Genomic DNA, 26,150 nt, shown 5'->3' on the forward strand with positions numbered 1-26,150 from the left:
AACGAGTCTCTGCGATCGAAGACTGCATCGATTTTCTTCTAAAGTTAGAGATGATTTTGTTGGCCATCTCTTCGATCGATTCAATGCCCGCATTCCGATGAAGATCTTCGGCGCTGTGCCAAGGTGGAAGTCGCAAAATCATTTTCAGAACCTTGTTCTGAATCCTCTGGATGTTTTCAGAAGATACCCTAACAGTAGCATGTTTGAGTTGAGGAAAGAGATCATTGAATGGAGATGGAAGAACAAGGAGCAAGTTTTAAAAGAATTAGGAAATAGGTTATTTTTAATCTTTTGAATGTATTTGTAGTGTGAACTGGTAGTTTCTTAGTTTTAATAAAAATTTCTTAATCCTTAAAAAAAAATCTCTGGATGGTTTTCTGCTGGACCAAATCGGAACTGCATACATTATCGCTGGTCGAAACACCTGTTGGTAGATAAGCATCTTATTTCTCAGGCACAATTTGGATTTCCTGTTGATGAGAGAATAAAGAGATTTAGTGTATTTATTACATTTAGATTGAATATCTTCAATGTGATTTTTAAAAGTAAGATTCCGATCAAGTGTGAGTCCCGAGTACTTCACGTGATCAGACCATTCTAATGAAACCTCATTAAATGTTATGGAATGGTTGTCATTAGGTTTTAAAAATTGAGCTCTTTACTTATGGGGAAATAAAATAAGTTGAATTTTGGAAGCGTTAGGAAAATTTTTCCACATTTTCAATCAATTCAAAAACGAATTTAAATTTTGTTGCAATCTACTGCGTACCACCCGTAAATATCGACCCCTGCTGAAAGCAATGTGTCCTCAGCAAATAATCCTCTAACTTTTCCTTCTGGTACATCAGGAAGATCAGAAGTAAAAATATTGTATGAAATTGGCCCAAGTATACTGCCCCGAGGGACACCAGCTCAAATGGGTGTCATTTCAGAGCATGAAGTTTCATAGCTTACTTGCAAGGTTCGTCTATTCAAGTAATTTTGTATATTTTTTTTATTCAAAATAACTCTCTCAAATAGTTTATTTAAAGAAGGAAGCGAACTAATTGATCGATAACTTGAAGGCTCTGAAGCACTTTTTCCAGGTTTCAAAATTGGAGTTACTCTGGCATAAGTGCTTTCAGGCAACTTTTTAATAAGAATATGAAAAATCACATCTTCCCCCAGAGCTATCATATTTTGATTTTTGAAAATCAATTCAAGTTCATCAATATTTGTCTCACAAGAACTTTCAAAAACATTTTGTTGAGAAAGAATATCATCAAATTCTAGAGAAATTTTAGCATCAATTGGACTTATAACGTTTAAATTAACATCGTGAGCAGACTCAAACGGTTGGGCTATTTTTTAGCTTTTTCTGCATTAGATAAAAGAAGTTTATCTCCATCTTTCAAAGTAGGAATTGGCTTCTGGAGCTTTTTCAGAATAATGGTTAATTTCCAAAATGGCTTCGAGTAGGGTCTTATGTTCTCTACTGATTTTGCAAAATTTTCATTACGTATAATATTTAAACGAACGTTTGATCTCTTTTTGAATAAATTTTACCCTGTTCGTTGATATTGGCGTCGACGAATGTTTTTCAGTCGTATCAAAAACTGAAGATCATAATCGATCAAAGATTGATTAAATTTTTGTTTAACTTTAGGTTTTGAAGCGGCTCTAGCATTGACTATTGAAGTTGTCAAGTTTTCAACAGCCAAATCAATATCTTCTTTTGAATTCAGTGGAACGTTTACATCTAAATAACGTTCAATAAACTTCCTATCTAGCTCCCAGTCAGCTTTTTGAAAGTTAAAAGTTGATTTCAAATGGTTTTCAATGGGACTTTGGGATAAAGAAAAAGTTACTGGAAGGTGGTCAAAATCGAGGTCTGCATGAGTAACTAATTGACTACAATGCTCGCCTAAATCCGTTAGAACCAAATCAATTGTGGAAGGATTTTTAATCGAAGAGAAACAAGTATACCCATTAGGATATTGAAGAGTATAATATCCAGCAGAGCAGTCATTAAAAAAAATATTCCCATTAGAATTTGATGAAATATTATTCCAAGATCGGTGTTTTGCATTAAAGTCACCAATAATAAAAAAATTGATTTATTTCTGGTGAGTTTTTGTAAATGTCCCTTCAAAATTTTTTTCTGTTCACCGCTGCATTGAAAAGGCAAGTATGCGGCAACAATTATAATTTTTCCCATAGAAGTTTCTAATTCAATTCCAATTGTTTCTAAGACTTTTGTATTGAAAGAAGGAAGAAGTCTAAATTTGAGACGACTATTGATGACAATAGCTACACCCCCACTTTGTCGATCAAGTCGATCATTTCGCAAAATTTTAAAGAAAGCATTGCTTTTCAAGTTATTGTCTGGCTTTAAAAAAGTTTCAGTGATGGCAGCAATATGGTTGTTTTGAGTTTTCAAAAATAAAAAGAATTCATCTTGGTTAGCCAGCAAAGATCTAGCGTTCCAATTCATAATATTTAAACATCTATTTGGATCCATGAGGGAATCGTAAAGTCATAATAATTTTGTTAGCATAATTAAAAGAAGTTTAGAAAGCTTCAAACATTGAATTTGCTTTCAACATAAGTTGCATCATTTCCATTAAATTTTGATGCAAAAATTTCAATTTTTCCTCAGTAATTACATTGTTTGGATTGTTAGGATCAGAAAATGAAAGAGAAGAACATGTATTCGAATTTTGGGGACTTTCCCAAGCCTTCGCATGAACGTTGAGATTTTGTTTTTTCCCATTTTTATTAGTTAAGCCTGAAGAGGGCAACCCATTTTCAATCACCTCTGAGAACGATAAACAACGAGTCTGTGGCGCTGAATCAACATTAAAATCACTTCGAGCATTACCAAGACGTGATTCCAATGTAGACCGAGGCTGACCGCGAACAGGAAGATTGTTTGCCGGTCTGACGTGTGAAGATGAAAAAGAGGAAGGAGGAGAATAAACTTTTCTGGAAACTTTGGGATTTTTCCTAGAAGCAATAATTTTTCCCTAACGGGACAGTCCACAGAATTTGAGGAATGATTACCTGCGCAATTTTTAACCTGATACTTTTTAAAATGGATCAAATAAAGCTCAGGAGCAAAACCAACACTACTGGTATTATGTTGGTTCTTTTCCTCATTTGAATTACTTGAATCGGAGAAAAACCTAACAAAGAATTTCATTCAGTAGTGATCTCATACGGTGGCTGATCGCCGTTGAGACCACAAAGTACAACTTTGAAAGGACGATCACTTTTAGTGTCGTACGTAAAAAATTGATGTTTTTTATTATTCACATAATTTAAAATTTTTTGAAAATCATCAAAAGATTCCGTCAATATACGAGCAGTTCCTCTTCGACCGATCTGAAAGTAAATCTTCACATCCTTGACGGAAGTGACGATTTCTTTCCGAAAGGCATTGAAGTCAGGAATTGGTGGAACTTTTTCGTTTTTAAGAGTATAAGAAGAAGAAGGTTTCTTAGTACTCTTATCAGAATTAAATATGAACATTTCCTCATCACCGACATCGAATGAATTGGAAATTTCACCGTTTTTGGGCGATGAACCTGAATTAGGTTCGGCAATCCGTTTTCTCCCGGCTCTTGAGCCGGCCGATGACTTGTCCATGCTGGAAAGAAAGAAGAAAAATATGAATAAAAGAAAATGAAAATAATTTGAGCACTGAAAAGTGCTGATTGAAAAACAGGTAAGAATAAAATAAATAATGTAAAATGTTCCTGCAGGTACACAGCAACGATACGATGCTCCGGCGTACGTGTTGACGGCTCAACGGTACAGATGGAAGTGATTAATATATCGTTTGATTTTGATTGTTTGTGACGTTATTTTCGACATACACAACTACAAAACAATTGATTGTGTGACGAATCATCTGAAATTTAATCATACATACAATTAAGTTTTCTACCAAGTTCGTAGTTCCAAGTTTTTACCGGATTGTTTCAAAGTATGTACAAATTGAACGGGATTCTTAGTATGTTTCTTAAAAAAAACACTGATTTAGAAATGGATGATTAATGCTGAATTCTGCTAATGGTTTTTTTTTAAAGTTTTTGTCGGATAGTTTATCACCATGATTTTTGTAATTACAGGGTCCGGTAATTGAAATGCTACATTAATTTAAACATATAAATTGGTCAAAACAACATCTTTTTGTTTTAAATTCATTCAAATTCTCTTGAAAACAAATTACTTTTTCAAAATTCACTGGTAAAGTTCGACCTGTTCGCCCTTGAGTTTAACCACTCGCCGCAGACGGTCGAGGAACGCATCGTATGAGGCCCACAGGTGTTCTTGTTGTATTTTATCCCAGTCTGCCACGAGGTGTCGCTTCAGGACCTCCACACCTTCATGTTTTTTAGAGCAGACTTCGGCCTCCAACATACTCCAAACAGCGAAGTCCATAGGGTTTAGGTCTGGCGAACTCGCCGGCCACTCGGAGCTCGAAATGAACCCTGGAAAATGTTGCGCAATCCAAAGTTGTGTTTTCAGCGCTTTGTAAGCCGGCGCCGGGTTCTGTTGAAAAACCCAATCCCTGGAACCAGAATGTCGACGTGCCCAAGGTTCGACGACATTCTGTAGAACTAGTTCCCGATATGTATTTTGGTTGATCTTCACTCTTTCAGGGACAAAAATCAGCGGAGTCTGGCCATCCCGGGTGATTACGGCCCAAACCATTACCGATGCTGGTTTATGTCGCCGGGTGGCCGTCAGCAAGTCGGCATGGCTTCGTGATCTGTCTGGCAACCTAACTGGCAACCTAAAGGCAACCTAACTCTGTCGTTCTGGTTATTCACAAGCTGCTGTACGGTGAAGAGTTTCTCGTCGGTGAACACGATATTCTTCAACCATCCTTTCTCGGCCCTCTTCATCAGCCGCTTCGCTCTTTTTACCCGCTCTTGTTTCTGCTTAACCGTAAGGTCTTGAACCTTTTGGATCTTGTAGGGCTTGGTCTGAAGTTTATCTTTCAGGATCCGACGGAGACTTCGATCCGATATGTTGAGATCCTCTGCCAATTTAGTGGCACTACGACGAGGATTTCTCTTAAGGCGCTTCTTGACGATCTTCGCCATGGCAGGTGTCACCACAGTAGGTCGGCGTCCCCCACCATACCGTTTTTTGTCACTTCTGGTCTCCAAGCATCTTTCAACTGTACGGTATACAAAACTTCTGCACACACCTACACTGCCAGCCAAAAGTTTGGGATCACCCGCTAAAAAACATGCAAATTTTGATCGTTCATATCTCAGCCGTCTTAGGACATATTGCAAATCTTCTGATCTCATTTGAAAGATAATGAACAATAGCTATTTCGGAGGAATTTTGCCCATAAATAATATTTAGTTTTGCACCTAAAACTTAACCTAAAGTTAGAACATTTTCAAAAAATCGCACTCAATATTCAAAGGTAATCATCTCGCGATAGGGAGAACCAAATTTCAAAATTTGAGTTGCATTAGAATCCTTATTCTATACTTCTCAAAACACAATCAAAAAATTGTGTGCAAAAATTTAAGAATGTACTTTTAATTAATAAAATAGACACTTAAGTTATCGTCCAAAAGTTTAGGATCACCCCTCAGTATGGTGTATCAGACATAAACATGTAAATTTATCTCATTCATATCTTTCTCATCTAACATCGCATTGCAGATCTGAAGGGTGCATTTGAAAGCTAAGGAATGGTTGTTTTTTTCATAAATTCGTGAAAAAATTTTATTTTAAAGTGATAACCATAAAAAATTTACCTGAAATTAATTGTTTTTTGAAAAATCACACTTATGATAGTGAATTTTTTATGGTTATGGATTTAAATTATAATTTTTTAATGAATTAATGAAAAAACAACAATTCCTAAGCTTTCAAATGCACTCTCCAGATCTGCAATACGATGTTAAATGAGAAAGATATGAATGAAATAAATTAGCATGTTAAAAAAAAAAATGATCCCAAACTTTTGGCCGATACACCATACAAGGGTGATCCGAAACTTTTGGACGATAACTTGAGTGTCTATTTTATTAATTAATAGTACATTCTTAAATTTTTGCACACAATTTTTTGATTGTGTTTTGAGAAGTATAGAATAAGGATTCTAATGCAACTCAAATTTTGAAATTTGGTTCACCCTATCGCGAGATGATTGGCTTTGAATATTGAGTGTGATTTTTTGAAAATGTTCTAACTTTAGGTTAAGTTTTAGGTGCAAAACTAAATATTATTTATGGGCAAAATACCTCCGAAAAAAAAATAGCTGTTGCTCATTATCTTTCAAATGAGATCAGAAGATTTGCAATATGTCCTAAGACGGCTGAGATATGAACGATCAAAATTTGCATGTTTTTTAGCGGGTGATCCCAAACTTTTGGCCGGCAGTGTATATCGAACAGCTCAAGAACTTTGTCCTTCTGCCGTTTGCCAGCTAGGAACAAGGCAACCACAGCGCTACGTTTTTGTTCGAGATCCATTTTTCCTGATAACAACTGGTTGCAAAAGTAACAATTACATCCAATGATAGCTAAGACTTTATGTAAACAATGGCCATAATTAGGAACACTTTTTTCAGTGTGTTCCTAATGTTGGACATTGCCAAAGTCTTCCAAACTATATCGAAGTTATAGCATGTTTTCTAAATGAATATGATTTACGTAAAGTTAATAAAACAAATTTTAATTTATATTCATTCGAACTGCAAGATAAATGATTTTAAGTTAAACATTTTTTTTTCACTTTGTGTATTTCAATACTTTATCTGTATGTAGAAAAGACACTTTTGAAAGGTATAATAGAACGCTATATAAGAATCCCGAAGAAGTCCTGGAAATAGACCCGAAGCTCCACAGTTTGAAGAATCCATGGCTACAATTAAATTCAAGTAAGTTTTTATTAGAAGCGATATGTCTATTCCGAAAGAAAAACTTATCCATATTTCATGTCTTCATGCCCATTGATGAGCAAGGGCATTATACAAATGTTTAAAGAAAATCGTTATGCGATATGAACGCATTCTCTGTTATGTGTATGAAGAACTTATTGAACCATTTGTTTGCGAGAACAATGGTTTGATTTTGAAATAACAAATCGTGAAACGAAAATCGGACACACACATATAGGATCTCATTGAAACTTCGCCTACAGCCGTTCCACGAAATATCAGACAAAGCAACCAATCTAGTCAATGCATTTTGAGGGTCATATACGCTTTGAACACAAGACATGAATAAGCTTTATGAATATACAAACTAAAAATTAAAAAAAAAACTCATAAATGGTTTAGACAGCTATTGATGTAATATTTCGACCATTAAAAATTATACGTACAGAATTTAGAAAAAAACAAAATGTTGGAATCCAGGTCTTTATGACAGTTTGAAAATGATTAGCTAATGGAATAACAGAAGATTTTTGTAAGCCAATTCATATTTGTAAAATGGCACAATCCCAAAAAACAGATAAAACAGGATAAATTTATGATTTTTATCATTCAAATGTTGAATTTCAGCTCTAATCAATAAAGTTTTGAAGATCTCAAAACAGATTTCAAAATATGGCAACCTTAACTTTGGTTTTATTTTATAAAATAAAAAAAAACCTAGATTTTTGTGAATTACAGCTTTGTCGTATAAAAGATATAATTTTCTGCGTTTTCAATTAAATTTTACGAAAATATTGCCAAAAAAAAAGATTTTTTTGACAACTTTTATAATGAAATTGTTTTATCGAAAATTGCAAGAGATTTCAACATAAAAATTACTCCAATGTAAAGAAATCAGATGTCTGTCCATGTGCATTTTATTTTGATACGCATAGGTATTTGTTATTAGATAACATCTATATTCTGCTTCATAGACGCATATAGCCTGCTACTCTTCTATCAGATAAAAAAAAAATCATGTAACAAAATTGCAAAACAAAACTTTTCGCAGCTCTTGAAATTACCTTCGAAACCACAAAGAAAAAAAATCATAACTACAGAAAAAAAACTTTCCTGTTCTATTGGCTGGAACCCGCATAGACGAAATCACAGGCCTGTTTTCTTTGTTCCTAATCCAAATATTATTATAAAAGTTCTGATGAAAGGTTTAGATTAAAGAATTTTATCATTAATCTAAGAAGAATCATAACCATATTCAGAATCAGGAACAAATAATGTAATATTGGGTACGCTGATGCCCTTTGTATGTCCATAATTAGGAACACATCACGTGTCACTAAAAACTGCAACCTTTAAAATAAATCACCTGTAATTAACAAAACCTGTAATTTTAAATTGTTTTCCTTGAAAGTTAACGAAGATTCATTTATTATCACAGCAAATGTCCTGTAAAAAAGTTGTACACTAACAATTAAATGTCACGTAGTCATGTTTTCGACCTGTAAAATTACGGTAAATGTCCTGCTCCTTTTTGTTACAGGACATTTGCGTAATTTTACATGAAATTATTTTTGCTGTGTAGTCAGTGGTTCTACAATTTGTCATACAAAACGAGAGAGCATTGACAGTTTGAGATCACTGCTAGGTGAATGAAGCTAAAATTTTAGCAGTGATTTGGTGTCTCTCTTTATGCTATCCTCGAGTTTTCAATGCCATCAGATGCCACAAGCGACAGTCTTTGGTCTCACCTACAAACATAGCACATGTAGTAGATATTAGTTTTTCACTTTCCCTCCCAACATTTTATTTTTTATTTTCTCGTGCAGACGGTTGATTCACAGGAAAACTGAGCTGTCTGTTCCATTTTCTCAGAAAAAAAATCCACCACGCGGCCAAGGGGTTTTCCCACCCAAATGAATCTGTCCTGCACGACTTGGTACCATCTGCTTGGTCACCAAGCGATAGTTAACTGAACAATACATGATTTGTGAGGTTGTGGACTTTTAGAAAAGATGATACCTGTTCGTGAATGTATGAATATGTCTACAGGGAAATATGATACATTCCCTTGTAAATGCACCAGCGAATTTTGATTCTCATTTTATAAGTAAAAATGTCAGAAAATTTATAAAAAGGTTTTATTGGATTGTGTAATATGTATTCCCCTGGTGAATAATTCAATTAAGTGATTCAACCCTGCGACGTACGAGATGAAAAACGGGGCTGTTCACTCAATTTCTCCAACAGCTGATCGCAGAGGTACGAGAGACTGTTATTATGGTGGAGGTTGGTGTCTCATTTTCTTATTTTATATTTACAAAATATTCTACCGACTTCCGCTCCGAGAACCGAGAGAGAAGACATTCACGTGCCTCGGAATTGCTCGTTAAATCCATTTCTGTGATGAGCAGAAGTCGAGCACTCGTTGGCAATCAAGTTTCTCCAAATAATAAAAAATAAATCATACTTAATCATCGCAGGGATTTGAAGCGCTCGTTGATTTGAAATAATTTTATTTCGAAACGCAAGATTTTAAACGGTCATTAACAGTCAGCTTTATTTCTATTCCAGTCATTAATGAGGAATCTTAACATGTAGACAACAAAGCGCGTCAGAGAGCAGAGCAGACTTAGTAGATTTTGCGGTTGAATGGGTTTTCGCTGTCAATATTTGACAAGACTCGGGCAAACACGATGTTGTTCGTTTGACTTACTGCAAACAGTAGTTGATTAATGCTCTCCCGGGAGCAAATTATCCTCATGGTTCGGTTCACAAAAAGTTGTTCAATTTCAGTAATTGATTTTGGAAGATTTGGGCGTCCTTGGCCAGTTTTGGGTAAAGTCGATATTAGACTGCCCCAAATTTGTATGGGAAATCCAAAACTTGTGAAATGTTATGCGCTGCAGGCTGAAATTTATCCTAATTCTAGTACAAGGTATCATGCCAAATTTGGTCCAGATCAGATCACGGGAAGGGGTCGCTCAACGAGCCTGAAGTTTGTATGGAATTTTGAGACATTTTGTTCGGGAGAAACATGAAAAACCAGTTTTTCATCAATAACAATCATTCAAAAACGGGTTTTCTTAAAGCCTTAATTATGAAAAATATTTCATCCGAAGACTACATTTCAATAAGAGTTAAGATAAGAAAGTTATAAGGCTACAAAAATGGGTTTGCTTTTTTAAGGATGGTATTCATCAGTGTTAATGAGTCGAAGCGGTCGAACATATTCACACCTCATTAACAGTGCTGAATACCACCGTTAAAAAAGTCAGCCCATTTTTGGAGCCTTATAACTTTTTTATCTTAACTTTTATCGAAATGCAGTTTTCGGATGAAATATTTTTCATAATTTAGGCTTTAGGAAAACTCGTTTTTGAAAGAAATAGACCGACGGATACCAAAGTTATTGATGAAAAACTGGTTTTTCATGTTTCTCCCGAACAAAATGTCTCAAAATCCCATACAAACTTAAGGCTCGTTGAGCGACCCTTTCCCGTGATCCGATCTGGCCTAAATTTGGCATGAGATCTTGTACTAGGCCTAGGATCAATTTTAGCCTGCAGCGCATAACTTTTTTAAAAGTCGGGTCATTTGGGGCACTCTAGTCGATATTTGATAATTGATAAACTTATAAACCTACATGAAAACTTAAGGCTGATTTTGAATCAATTTGCTATCCTTCATGAATCATGAATTCAGATCTGGCCCAGATATTATGTTTAGAAGAAACAACGCTTGAAAAGAAAATCCATATTAAATATACTTCATTTTTTCTTTTAAATCGAATAGATAAGCTTACAAATATTTCCGACATCATGCAAGAAAGTTAATGAATATTTTTTTTCAAAAATTTTACTTATGATTTAAAAAAAATCAATTACTTCATTTGGTTTTAATTTTCTTTAAAATTTAGTCAAAATTCCCGTTTTTTGCAGATTTGGAAAAAGTGAACAACACGAAAGTTACAATAAGTTTTTTCTTAGAGACGGTCATCGGAATCATTGATCATAGAGTTAAAACTTTTATTTTCAAAATAATAATAATGTTCTATTATAATAGCTTTGTCAAAAAACAAGAGCTGATAGAAGACCTAATGAATAATTTGAATCGGCGCCACAAGTTAGTCAAATTTAGCTTCTATATTACTTGCCCCTCAGGAAAATGTTGACTTTGTTGCCTTGTATTATTGAAAAAAAGAACGTTGACGTTCGATTTCTAGATAAAATGTATTTAAGTCTTATTAATATTATTTTATTTTTTATTTACATAGTATTCCGTCTCAGACTTATTAATAAGAATTTCAAATTTGATAAGACTTCGAATAGCAATAATTTGTTTAAAAAACAAGAAAATAGCAAGTTTTTTTTCCAAACTGTTGAATATTTTTGTATTTGATAAGATAAAAATATCTCAAATCGATTCCGATCGATGCGGAAGAACTGTTAAAATCGATTTCAATCGGTTCGAGCTTTCATAGGAGGGCTTTTTGTTTGCATCTTCCAGACCCAGGAATCCTGTTTGAATCTTTTGTTTTATTAATGAGTGGCTCCAATTAGTTTGATTGCATTCGTAAGAAGCATCGAAAAAAGATAGTTGTTTTGCCACACTGGAGGCACATTCTCAAACGTGGGCGGTGGCTTCTTTCATTATAAAATGCAGCATCGCTACCACGACGATAACGACGATGGCTAGTTAAAAGCATTGAGAAAAATATGGAGATTAAATCATCATTATTCAATCTGATTCTTTCCTTTTAACGATTCGTTTCAAATGTCCTTTTACTTCAGTAGATTTTAATAAAAATATCAACTATGCCGTGCTACTAAGCATTAGGGTGATTTTGGCATTTTCAAATATGAGATCGATGTTCATATTTTTTTTTTTTAATTTCAATTGAACAAGAACAAGTACACCCAAAGAACACGTACAAAATTTAATTGCCGATTGGAGCTAACTTCATGAAAAAGAATGTGCTGAAACCAGACGCAAGCAACCTTATACGATTACTCTTAGAACCGTGTGACCAACATCTATTTGCTAAGTGTGCTTGAATCTCGTTTTGAGCTTTTTTATCAGGTTTGAGCTTTTTTTTTGCCTTGGTAGTATTGGAGATGAAAGCCTCAATGTCTTAAAAAAACTTAAATCTTCACATTTTCGTAGGTGATGGAAAAATTAAAAAAAAACATGAGGTATCAAAGAAAGAAAGAACATAAATAAGCCGTAAAGATCATGATATTTTCGAAAAAGATACAACGGCTCACCCCACAGTGGTCCAAAATGTGAAAAACGTGATCGTTGCTTATAACTTTTTTAGGTCACAATTTAGCATATCGGTGTCTTCGAAGAAGTTTGTCAGTAAAATCAGCTCTATAATAAAAAACTATTATTTTTCTGATTAATCCCCCTACAAGTGAGATAAAATTTCTAACTTCTCTGTTATAGGTTTTAGCTCTTTAATGTCTTCGACAAACTTGTTAAAAATCAAATTTTCTACAACTTTATCTCAGGTGCCAAGTTTCTAAAATAATTATTATCCGAGATATCGGTCAAACAAGAGACTTAACCTCTAAAAATCAGTTTTTTAATAATAACTTTTTTCAGTAAACTTTAAGTTTAATAAAATGTTCCACAAAGTTGTTTGTCTTACTAAAATACACCACTTTGTTGAACATTTTAAGTTTGTAAAATGTGATACTGCAGAGCTATGTTAAAAAGATTACCGAAAATAGGGCTTTTTCACGCCTTATTTTACAAACACCGGGCAACATAGGGCAGCCCGCCTTAGATGCAAAATAAAGTCGAAGATTTCGTCTACAAGATGCAGGTACAATCGTTAGTATTCACTTTTATCCAAGCGAGATACATCAATTTTACTTTTCCATGTTTGTATTAAAAACAACGATTTCTATGAAAGCACATACAGCGCATTCTAGTACGTGTGTTTTCTTTTAGTTTTTCCCTGCGCGATGTCAGAGGCAAAGGTTTGGAAGCGCATTTGTGTTATTAGTACAGGTTATTGTGTGTTCAATTGAAATAGATATCCTCTACAAGCTGGAGATGCAAAACTACAAAATTCAGGAGATTTGAGTTTACAATGACCAGAAAATGTGTTAACCAGGATGCTACAATGAGGGCAAATAAACGATTTTATAATGGCAAAGTTGGCATTTAGCCTATCCACATAGGGATTTTTAAGCAATGAAGCTTTTTTTTAATCATAATATTGAAAATAAGGACTTTTTTTTCAATTTACTCTGTTAAATTCTGACATACATTAAAAAAAATGAAGTCGGGCAAAAGAGGGACATGTACACACTAAGTGGAAAGTAAATATAGTTACAATAGTACCTCTGAATCCTAGCTTAACCATACAGGAGATTCAGAACACAAAGTCTTGATTTTATATATTTTTATTTAACTGACCAGTTAGCGCTCTGGTTAGACGACTACAATGAGCTTCTCTGGCGCCAAATTTGAAACAAGCGATATTAACACTGCACGAAGCTGTAGCAGTGGATTCCAGAACCAGGATTGATGTATGATACGAAATATCAGAGTACGGTATTAAAGGAGCTTTGACTCTTCTTAACACTATAACCATTCTAAAGCTAAGGGAACATGTGTCAATACAAGAGAAGTGACATATATTAGGTGAAACAGATATGACTGTCGACATGTGATACAAGTTTTGATCAAAAACTTGATTTAATAGGGAATATTGAAGCCTTTTGGCAACCTCCACAAAGTTCTGTTACCAATCCAAAGATTGAAGCGACTGAATACTTGTACATTAAAAGGAAAATACATACACTAATTTTGCGCTTGACGTAACAGATATAACTGATGTAATTTAGATCATATTCTTCTATGATTTCAAATCGGTTAATATTAACAGATAGCCAAAAGCAATGGGACCGTAAGCGATGCGTTTGCGATTCACATTTGAACACTTGTGAAGAGATTTTATTGAACGGAGTTACTAGGAGAGCAAAGAGATTAGTTAAATGAAAAATCATATTCCAAATTAGTGAAACGAGAAAATATGGAAGAATAAAGCTTGTGCAAATGCATGTACTACATATGCACTATTGGCATACCCTACTCGAGAGAAAATACGTACAAAAGTTCAAAAATACTAGCAAGAATTTAAAACTGATTCAGATTCAAAACATTTTCTTCCAATGTTTTAAACTTGAAAAACTTCTGAACTCTGCATGCAATAATTGACCTTGACCGATTTTCTCCCCCACCCAGATACAGCCTCATTGATTTCCAATAGACAGAAATATGAGATAAATGTATCTGGAAAGTACTGGATAAGTCGCCTCGTACGACATGGACCAGTATCCCAGTGGCAGTATTCTTTAGGCCGCTGCCACACAACGTTCACTAAAAGAGAAGGTTCCAAATATCTAATGCCTATTTAGCAAATCTTTGTGCCATTTTCGGCGCTGAAAAGTGTACTGTACCGAAAATTGTATGATACGAAAAGCACTTCTGGCATAAAGACTCGAGCTCCCTAGCAAAATGATGCATGACCACTGTACTATCTTCAGATCTTCATACTATTGATAGTTCTTTTTTTAATTATAGGAAGAATAGAACTCACTGTAAAATTCTTATCTCAGCTTGCCAGTGCGATGTTTTACGCAGTGTACCATCTGAGTCGGTTAGCAAACAAAGGTTTATTATCATAGTCTATCTGCTACTGCCGATTACCAGAAAAAAACGCATTACATATGCCGTTTGCCGGTGTTTTTTCATCGTCCTTTGTTTTTGATGAGAAAGGAATCAGAATAGGATGGGAATGGCAAACTAGAAACAGTTTTCTATTGCCGGCCGGTTTACATACATACGATCTTGGCTGGTGGTTTTTTGCCGTCGGCTGGAAACATAGATTTTTTTTTCGAATGCTGGTCTTCATACTCGGTACATCATTTGACAATATCCTTGTTGACTGATAGTTTCCATCCTACTTTGTCTTGTGATAACATATCGGATATGTTTTATTTGGTTTCTTTCAGACAAATGCAATGTGGTTGCGCTGGGATGAAAATTCCAGTTATTAGAAAGCTTGTATAATAATGTATGATAATTCCACCTCCAAAGAAGTTCATTATTGGAATGGAGGCTGATTTGTGTGTGTAAGTACATATATTTCTCTGACTTCAGTATTCTTGTGATGCTGCATTCCTCCAATAATACTGTTTTTCTTTTTAAAAAAGTTTGAGAAAAAGTATTCCTATGGCACAAACATGACCTTCAACTCTTTGCAACCCATCGGCTAGACACAATTTTTGGGCAGCAAAACCCAATCGACTGATGTTACGAAATCCTCAGGTAAGAACAACAAAAAGCGTACAGCTGCCGATAACCAGCTCGCTAATTTTCCAAACAAAGATGCTAATTTCTCATCATTAACGGCTTATGGTCCAAAGTTGCATTTATCCCCTTCTCTCTCAACCCTTTCTCGGTTGTGCTTATCGCAGACATCAAATCGACCGTATCCGAAGAAATTAGTCCCTCACTCACTTCTACTCTGGCCGCTTAGGAAAGCAAACAAAAACAAAATAAAACAGACACCCTCAGCCAACACTTTTTCTCCAAGCGAATATTGTGATGGTTATGGTTTTGTCTTACCACAATTTTCTATGTTCCAATTTCCACAGTTTTGCACCGAGTTTCCATCGTAACATTAACTTATTTCTTGGGGTTCGTCTGTTCGTTTAGTTAGACGAGGCAAGCGAGATGTCGAGTGCAAAATGAGAAAAGCGTGGCCGCCATCATATGGAGGGGTGCATCACTCGGGAACCTGGGGGATGTGCTAGGAGAGGAGCTTGTGGTAAGAAGGGTTCAAGTTGGCTCGACTGCACCACACTCCATCCCCCTCGGAGGAGCACTTTGATGTGAGCCTTTTAATTTAATCATCTTAGTAGATAGTCGCTGTTATTGTTTTTGATATCGTTGGAACCCTCCCTGTTGGAAAAGATCAGATGCTTTTGCGTATCTGGTACATATGGATTACTGATTTCGGCAGAATTGTTGACGTTGTTGCAGTGAAAAAGTTTCCAGTAAGAAAACTGACCGTCATCGACGGGGCTCAACAGACGTCGGCGATACTACCTTTCGATACTGTATTTTTTTGGGTTTTTGTCGAAAGCAGCTAGAAACTTTTCAGACAGCATGTTCAAAAGCAATTCTTTTTTATTACCTTGGTAATTAAGCATTAAAATCAACAACACGATTGTATCAATTTAATGTTGAATTTAATTGATACTCGAGCAAAAAAAAACATCAGACATTGCTTCTAGCCCCACATATGAACTATTCCGAATCTGCTTTAAGCAGATTAACAATTTTGATTTGAAAGATCCAAAAACTGCAATTATAAAAATTTTAAATTCTGAATGAGCCGCATTCTTTAATTTTCGACCAAACCAACTACATACATATATTATCAGATAACGATATGTACATTAGACTGAGTCGATTTGGGGTCATTTTTGAATTTCACAAACCCTGGGGTCCAAAAAGCTTCGTCTTGGTCCAAAACTCATCCATGATTTTTTGCAAAATTTTTAAGTAACGTTTACATGAGTAAAATTGAACTTTTAGGTTTGTATGGGAAAATTGAATATTTTGTACTGAAAAATCAACATCATTTTCGTTTCCTCTGTGGAACCGAGCCAGCTAACAGCTTTTGTGCCAATTTATAAAATTCCTAAAGGAAATTTTCGCTGAAAAACTTTGTCGAAGACTTCAACCTCCTATCTCATTAGACAAAAAAGTTATTAGGTGTTGAATAGAGATATGTTTTTTCGGATTGATAAACAATAAATTCAATTGACACCACTTCTGGGTGCCTAGCGAGGTATTGCATGACTACTTTTCATGCAATACTTCGCTAGGCTCCAGCAGTGATGTCGATTGAATTTATTGTTTATCAATTCGAAAAGATATACAGACCCCGTTCGATTTTAGCAACACGCCCGTACATTTTGTGTTGCCAAAATCGAATGTTTTCAATTATTTTTAAAAAATAACTATTATTATCATAAAAAACGTTATTTTTAGTAAATTGTCGATCATTTGTAGTCATTATTTATTTTTTTCATCATGTTTTTGATGCATTTTGCACGTTTCTTAATTTGTTTATAATGTTTGTTTTAATTTGTCATATTTGCAGTTTTTGTCATTCTTCATCATTTTTTAGTTGTTTTTTGTCAGTTTCAGTCTTTTGTTTGCATTTGTTTTTTAACATTTTGAATTTTTCATAATTTTGTCATTTTTGAGTACTTTATAAAATTTAATAAAAACTTTTGTTTTCATTGCTGCATTTTATCACCGTTTTAGAACAAAAACACGTATTTATTGTATTTGTTATAATTAAATTGGTCCTATTATAACGAAAACTAAAAGGTAATGTTGTTTCTAAGAACCTTTCAATTTTGGCACATGTGCCAAAATCGGATGTTGCCAAAATCGAATGTTGCCAAAATCGAATGTTGCCAAAATCGAATGTTGTCAAAATCGAACGGGGTCTGTACGTGTACCTCTATTAAACAGCTAATAAATTTTTCACCTAATAAGTTACGAAGTTACGGTCTGGGACAAAGTTGTTCAACGGAAAATTTTCCTTAGGGAATTTATAAATTGGCACAAAAACTGTCAGCTGACTCGGTTCCTCAGAAAAAACAAAAATGATGTTTATTTTTCAGTACAAAATATTCAATTTTCCCATACAAATCTAAAAGTTCAAATTTACTCATGTAACCGTTTCTTAAAAATTCTACGAAAAATCATGGATGAGTGTTGGACCAAGACGAAGGTTTTTAGACCCCAGGGTTTGTGAAATTCAAAAATGACCCCAAATCGACTTAGTCTAATGTGCATACATATTAACATAAGATGAAAAAAAAAAAACTTTAAATTTTTGGTCATAATTAAATCTTTTTTCAATCAACATAAGCTGGATAAAATTAAACTCCTTAGGTTGTCGTCAAGTTGAAAACATTGAAAGAACATGTTCTCAATATTCAATAATTTTATAATTAATTTGATTGAGAGGACACTTCAAAACGTTTATTATTACAAAGGATCTAATCTTATCATTGTTTTGAATCTTTGAGCAGTTTTTTTTTCTAAGAAGTCAAGTGTGATTCAAAATTTATTATCTGACGATATCTTCCCGGTATGAAAATTATACGAATATGACATGATTTGACTGATCATTTGAGGGTTAAAACGTAGTCTAAAAATACCATCTTCTTAAATAATTCCTCTGGCCACATGTGTCATTTCAAATTTAGATTGGCTTCCAACATATGTATGTGTCTTCAAAATTCAAGCAGCTTAAAAATTCGAAGAATTTAATTTATAACAGAAAAAAATCTTCAATATTGTGCATTCAATTGAATTGAGAAATGTATTCAATACTTTTCAGATTAATCCTTCATGTTTGGAACAGCTTAAATTACCGATAAACTAACTCTGTGCTTTTGACCAAAAAAAATCTATTATTCTGTGAGTTCATGTCAAAAAATAAGAAGATCTGTTTTAACACTTTAAAGTATAAAACTGACAAAGTTTGAAAAAAAAAAACAATCATTAACTGAAGTTTAAAACAGAAATTGTAAATGTATTTTTTAATGTTGGTTTTACGAGATGCCGACTGTAGGTTTGTCATGTGAATTTATTCCAGTTTTAACAAACACACTCTGATTTTTTTAAAAGTTGTGTCACATATTCAATACGCCACACACTGTGAACCAAAGAACCGATGTTGAAAACTTGAACACAATATTTGCTTCAATTTCGGACATTTTACAAAAGTCAAACTACAAGAAAACCAACCACAAAATAAGATAGAAATAACACAGGAGAAACAACAGTTATACAAAACTCTACCGCCTAAATTCACCCAACTTTTGTATATAAATAATCGGTGAAATTTCAAATTCAAATTAAAATTCTAGACGCTTTTTCTTAGTTTGATCGATATTTACAGTGAAACTTAACTGACGATCAGATTCGGAAAGTACGATTTTTCCAAAAGCAATAACGACAATTTTTGTAAGTAGAGTGAGTAACATCATGCACAAAATTTATAATTACACGTAAATAATTTTAGAATCCCTGAAGATGATGTCATACGACATCTAAACGTCGGTTTAGAAATAAATTTCGTTTGTTAATGATAATTGTACTGATTTGCCGATAATGACGTTCAAAAATTTGTTAGCTTAGTCACTTAAACTTTACTCAACTTAATTGTTTCAAAATTGCTTTCCAAAATAAGTTTTGTGTTCGAATGTTAAGCTTTTGGGGTAAAATAAATGCTTCTGGTCAATTTAATCAACAAAAATGTTCAAGACAAGCTCGTAGCTAATTTGTTCATAAATCGACATTTTCAGATAAATATTATTGTTGAAGCAATTTTGAGCGGTTTTAATTTCTATACTTATAATTATGAGGCCAAAGTCCGCTATATGAAATGTCATATGATCCAATCCAAATTGAAGTACCAACATTTTCTTCTATAGTTTGTTTTGAATTGTTTAACGGATAAATCAAGCATAGGTTTACTTTTTTTGGACGTAGCAATTGGCGTTGAGGACCAATAATATGAAAAAAAGGGAGCGAAAAAGAACAGTAACACTTGTGTTTTTCTTTGTGCTTCTAGGAATTATTTGAATAGATAACTGCATTTTTAGGAGTTTTCCAGAATTCCAAAGGTTTTCAAAAGTTTTACAAAGGGGTTTTAAGCGATGCTCCTCTAGCGTTAAGGAATTTGATATTTGAGCCATAATGCTTTATCAAACTGCTTGATTTCTTTTTTAATATTCATTCGTATGATGCAAAATGATGGAACATAGATTTGAGGCTGAATTTGAATTAAAAAAACAGGCTTCAAATAAAAAAAAACTAATGTTTTTTAAATACTTAAACACTATTCTAGAGTTTGTTTTGATTAGGTCGTATGAGCCAATACAAACAAAATTGACTTATTGGCTGCAAACGATTGATAAACATGTATTTTATGTTCGGTAAAAACTTGGTTCAATTTTGTCAGTAGACAAATTTTACAAAATGATTTGAATTTAAGACGCATAATGACTTTCTCATTTTCGAGTGCAATTTTGTTTTTGCGACTATTTGCACTGCACTGAATTATCGTGCAAAACAAAGGGCGCAAAATAACAGTTCGGTCAGTTGGTTTTTGTGACCTTATGCATTTTCTCAAAAAATGCCTTAGCAAGTGTTGAATTGTTGACAAATTCCAACGGAAATTATATGTGGGAGTAGTTTAAGCAGTCCAGTAATAAAAACTTCTTAAATTTGTAGAGAAGTAAGTTAAAAATGCGAAATTTTTTTGAGCGAACAAAATTTAATTTTCAATTTCATATTTTTTTCCTTCACAGATGTAGCTATCAAAACAAAACAACCTTAAACAAAAGTAACAGGAAGTAAGCAGCAATCAAAAGTAGAATAAACATGATGGACAGCAGTCTTCACGAAAACATGCACCCAGTTCAACTTGAGTGCGGAAATCCAGGCGCAAGTTTTCTCTGAACTTGCACACAAGCTTGCACTTGGGTTCAGCTCAAACCTGAATCCGAGCACATTTTTTGTACCCGAGTGCGCGCCCCGATGTTCGTACCCGTGTTCGCTTCGGGTTCGTACCGAGTTTTGTAGTCATAGTGGCTGGCTGAACTGAGATTGAATGTGTCTGCCTGTGTATGCCTGGGTGTTAAATGCAGTATGAATTATTTTCTTCAGTTAGTTTTTCTATCGTTTGTGCGTATGTAATTCAATTTCTCTGCTATTTTTTGCGTTTTTTGAACATTTTTGGAGATTGGGTGGTGAAACCGATTCAAATAATTTTTAAAATTCTTGATGAAATTTTTTGGTCCGTTGGCAAAAAAACCGAAAAATAAATTGGTCGAAAATTTGTTTTTTGGAAGTAGGTTGTTTTTCAGAAAACCGGTGATTTGATAAAATGTTTGGGAATTGCCGTTTTAACTCTCGCTACGCAGATCTTATAAAACAATGTTTATATTTATGAGGCATTAAAAAATGCAAAATTTAATGGATGAATCATCGCATGGCGAGTAAACAACATGTAAAATTTTGCAAAATTGGAATGATAAAAAATGAAAAAAAAAAGATCAAAATGACACAAATGGAAAAACGACCAAAAATTCAAAATTTTAACATTGATTTACATTTTAAAGGCCCATTTTAAAACAAGTACAAAAAGTTGTTTTTACAATTGTGTTTCGCATCATTAATTTATTTTATTGATTTTTTTCACCATTTCTTTATACAAAAGTATGTTCTTCATACTCAAAAGTTCATAACAGGCCGTTATAGATTATTCGAGTATTTGTAGACTGGATTAGTCGTACATGAAAAAATGTTTTTATCGTCTTTCAAACTTCGTTAATGTTTTTAATCGTTTAATTTATAATGAATCATGGCTCCATTTATTTTTAACTGATTCACAAAAAAGTGAGATCAATAATTTCAATGTGTTGATCAATTATATGAAAGATGAAAGAAAATAATTGAAGAAAACATTGAAATTATATAAACTTAATATTCATTTTTCAAATGAACGGTTAAAATTATTTTCATTTTGTTAAATTCTGAGATACAACAAAGTGCGAATTGATTTATTGTTTGGAAAATATTGAAAATAAAAAAAAAGTATCTACTTGTAGTCAAATTTAAAAAATTTCGGACTACATAACATTATTTTTTAATCTCTTTTTTGCATGTTGAAGGTAAATAAACTTGCTACTGATTATCTAAACATCTTTTTAGCATTTGATCAGCAGTAGTATAGATCGGATTTTATTTCATCGACGGAAATTTTATTGATGACTTTAGATATGATAGTAACATTCTATTTTTTTTTGTGCAAAACTTTAATTGTTACAAAAGAAAGATTTCAAGTGATTATTCATCATAATAGGTTAAAAATTGTAGAAGTTATGGCCAAGGTTGCCGAAATCACAGAATAATCTATAATTTCAGAGAGTTTTGAGCATATTTTTGTCACAGATCCTGTGTCATAGAATACAGTATTCACGGATTTTTGAAATTTTGTATGCTTTTCCAAACAAATAGATATTTATATCCATATTTACAAAGGGTTTCTGACTCAAATTCATGAAAATGTTATGTAGTTAACACTGATTGCTATAATATTTATTGTAAACATAAGCATATATGACTTGTTTTTCAGTGAAAATCGTATCAAAACATTAATGAATCTTGTCACAGAATTTTGGAGTCAAATATCAGAACTACAGATCTTCTTTTTTAAAACACAGAATTTTTTCCGGCAACCTTAGTTATGATTACTTTACGATAATAGTAATACATTTTCAAATGATTGAGCAAACCACAGCGCAAAATAGAGTAACTAATCTTAGTATAGGAAGAATAAAACATGTTTGATCTAACCCGCTCCAAGCTAAAATTAATCTTTGGCTTACTAGATGGTCACTATACTAATTAAGCAAAATCTGACCATCAGAAGGTCAGATTGAATCTCAAGCGTGAATGAGATTAAGAAATATTTTGCTCCAGAGATGCACAATAAACCGATGTTTCATTCATAACTTTTTTCTCCACTAGCCGATTGATTTTTTTAAATAATTTTTTCAAAGCCTAAATCAAGGCAAATATTTTACCCGAAGACAGCATCACGATTGGAATTGAAACAAAAAGTTACCCAAGATGCTCAAGCGCTTCACTTTCTGCATTTGATTCCTTTTCCTGGCTTCTGAACATGGATGCGCGCACACGGGTTCGCACCCGGGTTCGAGCACGAGCTCGAACTTGCACCCTACACTTTGAGAGCGGTGAGTTCAAATGGGTGCGTGTTGAACTTGCGCCTAAAAAATTGTGTGCAAGTAAGTGCAAAAACTTGCGTGCACTTCGCACCCAAGTTGTACCGTGAAGACTGATGGACAGTCCTTTGCAGCACCGATTTAAGACTGCTAAAATGGCAAAAGGAGATTGCTCCCCCGGAGATTCTGTAGAGCGCATATAACCCGTGGAGCCCAGGACATCCAGGTTCATGGATTCAAACGTAAGTACATTACAATTTGGGAAGGACTAGTTTAAGACCCATAAAATGAAGTTTCAGATAAAATTTAGCAATATGCAAAACGACGTTCGTGCCAAGCATGTAATGCCAAAGGTCGTAAGTGCATCTTTACTCGAAAAACCAAGTTTATGGATGAATTTATTACTCTAGGCTTTTCCTCCACGGTGTGTTTCGTAGAAGTACTTAAAGAAAAAAAAATACAGTTACGCTAATTTTCGCATGGGTAGAAAGAAGAGCTTCTTCTGGTTCATTCTCACCGAAAATTAAAATATTTTGTCGGTGATCCCCCATACAAAATATTGTTTGAAAATTTTCTATTTGAATTCTTCAAAAAATAAATATATTTTTAATGTTTTATAATTTCAGAGGTGCTAATTCTCTTAGATTTAACTTTTAATACCTTTAAATTGAACTCAACAATGTCATCAAAAACTTTGTAAAAAATTTTAATTTTTTTTTAACAAGTATCAGAGCTATTTAACATAAAAAATCCTTAAAAAGTATCTTCTTATCCTCAAATTCAAAATTGGCTGGCATATTCTGTCAGTAGTCTGTGAGGGTCAAAATATTTGAAATTATTAGAATTATCTACAATAATATGAATCCATTTGAATCCATTACCTTTAGATTTTCTGATTGTGGGAACACTGGAGGGAATTTTATTGAAAAAAAGTTCAATGATAAAGAAAATTAGTAAAAACTAGGAACCGCTATAATTTTTTTATGATTACGCTTATCGTGATGCGATGTGGAGTAGAAACGTTTGCCTTAATTTAAGCTTTGAAAAAAAATAATTCGACAATAAATATTGAAAAGTTAACGATACGTGAAAAACAATTTTTGATGAAAAATCTGTTTTTATACTTCTCCTGAGTTAAATGTCTCAAAATTCCATTCGCTTTTCAGACTCAATGCAAATCGCTACAGCAGTTCAGCCTAGTTTAAATTTTGCTTGTTATTGCCTTTTGATACAATGATCATTATTAGCATGGAGTTTCCTTTAACCTTTTAATTTTCATTATTCTCTGGCCCAAGTTTTGTAACCCTGCAGCTGAACTCGGTGATTCTTCCATTTTATTCAAAGAGCTAGCATTACTGTTTAGGTTAAATAATCTTAGCTTCTTCGGTTTCCAACTCACTCTATTAGTTAAATGATCTCTTGAATACTTTGTTTTAAATAAAATTTTAAAACTTTTAAAACTGTGATAAATTTGAATTTTTTCCAAAAAAAAAAAAATACATTTCAATGTTTTTGTCGAACTCAAATGTACAAAAATTAACAGTATTGTTGGCAAGAGTGAATTTCAAATGATCGATAGCAAGCTAGCCTGCAGCGCGTAAGGCTCATCATCCCTTACTTATTTCAGCAATTCTACTGTATACTGAAGTTCTCCTTTATTATTAAATAGAACCATAATGAAGCATTAATGTTACAGTAAAACAATCATAACTTCTACAATTTTATACTAATTATGGTATAAACTAAAGAAATAATTGGTTTGAATAAACCATAGAAATCCAGAAAAACAAAAAAAAAAGTATAAATTTGGTCTAAAACCGACGATAAAATTGAAATTTCTCTTGAAAAAAATTGTTTTTCATCGTTTTGTTGATCATGAATTCGAAAATATCAACATTACTTCCATTCTTAAGCCAAAATGAAGTTCAAATGATCAATAGAAAATTTATTCATGTCATGTTATTGATGTTATGTAGCGGGAGATAAGCGAATTCCAGTGCAAGTACTTTAACTTTTAACTAAATTTTATTGAAATTTTTTCTTCATAGATATGTTCAAATTTAATCTTAATCTTTAAATTTATTTAAAAAATGCCATAAACGAGTGCCATTACAAAAAAATTAATTTTTGTTTTCTATAGTGCGTGCTAGAGGCGAATCTATCAAGCAAGCCTCTCTAATAAAATAAATTAATTAAATTATAGTGCGTGCCCATATGCATCAGAGCCTGCAAATATTGTGGAAATATTTCAAAGAACATTTTTGAAAAAAAGAAAAGATTTTTAATATGTTGTTGGAAACCAATCAAATGGTGTTGGACTGTTCTTATTCATGTATCATACAAATTTTTTAACCAGAATTTGTTCTCCAAAATATATGAATATAAATTCATGTTACATTTGGATAACACCAATAATAACAAGGGTATTCCAAATAATGAAATTTTAAATAAAATGTTCATATCAAAGTAAGTTTTTCATATAGCCCAAAGCACTTATCTTTCCAAGAGTTGACATTTTTTATTGTTTCAGAATGACAAAAATTTAAGTATATAAAAATAAATTTTTTCAAGAAAAATTTCTATTGGACTGGAATAATTTTACAGATAATAATTTCTAAATATGGACTACAAATCTTCAAAACAAACAAAACGTATGGAGACTCACCGACCAAATATTTTAATTTTGCCTGAAAATGATTCAGAAAAGGCTAAATTTTCCATTTCTGAAAAAATTAGAATTACTGTATTTTTCCTTTTAAACATCTTCCATAATTATACCGTGCCTCATCTATTTTCGCATCGCGTACCAAGTTATCAGACAATTCTGAACAGTATTTTAAATACTAGAATTAAAAATAAGTTACAAAACGTCCAGTGCGATTTTTTTAAAACATGTCAGGTGGCTCATACGACTAAATCAAAACAATCTCTAGTATTTCTCTTGTTTGAGGTCATAGATGGCAGCACTATCTTGCAACTAAACCGAATTGATGCCCATTTTTGAATATCTGGGATTAGTTAAGATATGCTGGTTGATTTTGGTCAAGAAATAAGTACTTGGTGCTGTGTTAACGCCTTCGAAATTCTAAGATCACTAAATAAAAAAAATAGAATTGCATAAAGGTCAATCAAAAGTGAATTTTTTGGACCGATAATCAGAATAATGTTGTACTTTCCGATGAAGTTTGATGGAATAGACGGCTAGCAGTATTATTGGTATGATTATATTGAATCGAAAGTTTAGGAGAGCAGGAATTTTGGCGGTGTGTTGGAGAACTACCGCGAAATGATGAATATGGGCCTGAATAAACCTGAAAATCAATATTGAGACTTAATTTGGCGTTAACTGCAAGATAGTGCTGCCATCTAAGACTTGAAACTAGAAAAGTGTG

The 26,150-nt window shown here is 33.3% G+C and overlaps 2 protein-coding genes across 2 annotated transcripts in view; both read right to left on the reverse strand.

Annotated features, from left to right (window-relative positions):
* Positions 1-26,150, reverse strand: part of LOC129740016 (mitochondrial dicarboxylate carrier) — a 321,675-nt gene that overhangs the window by 228,759 nt on the left and 66,766 nt on the right. The gene's annotated exons all lie outside the window — the stretch shown is intronic.
* LOC129740013 (zinc metalloproteinase-disintegrin-like EoMP06) overlaps positions 1-26,150 on the reverse strand; it is a 59,508-nt gene that overhangs the window by 13,132 nt on the left and 20,226 nt on the right. The gene's annotated exons all lie outside the window — the stretch shown is intronic.

This window comes from Uranotaenia lowii, chromosome 1 (assembly GCF_029784155.1).
Source record: "Uranotaenia lowii strain MFRU-FL chromosome 1, ASM2978415v1, whole genome shotgun sequence".
In the NCBI taxonomy this organism is placed as follows: domain Eukaryota; kingdom Metazoa; phylum Arthropoda; class Insecta; order Diptera; family Culicidae; genus Uranotaenia; species Uranotaenia lowii.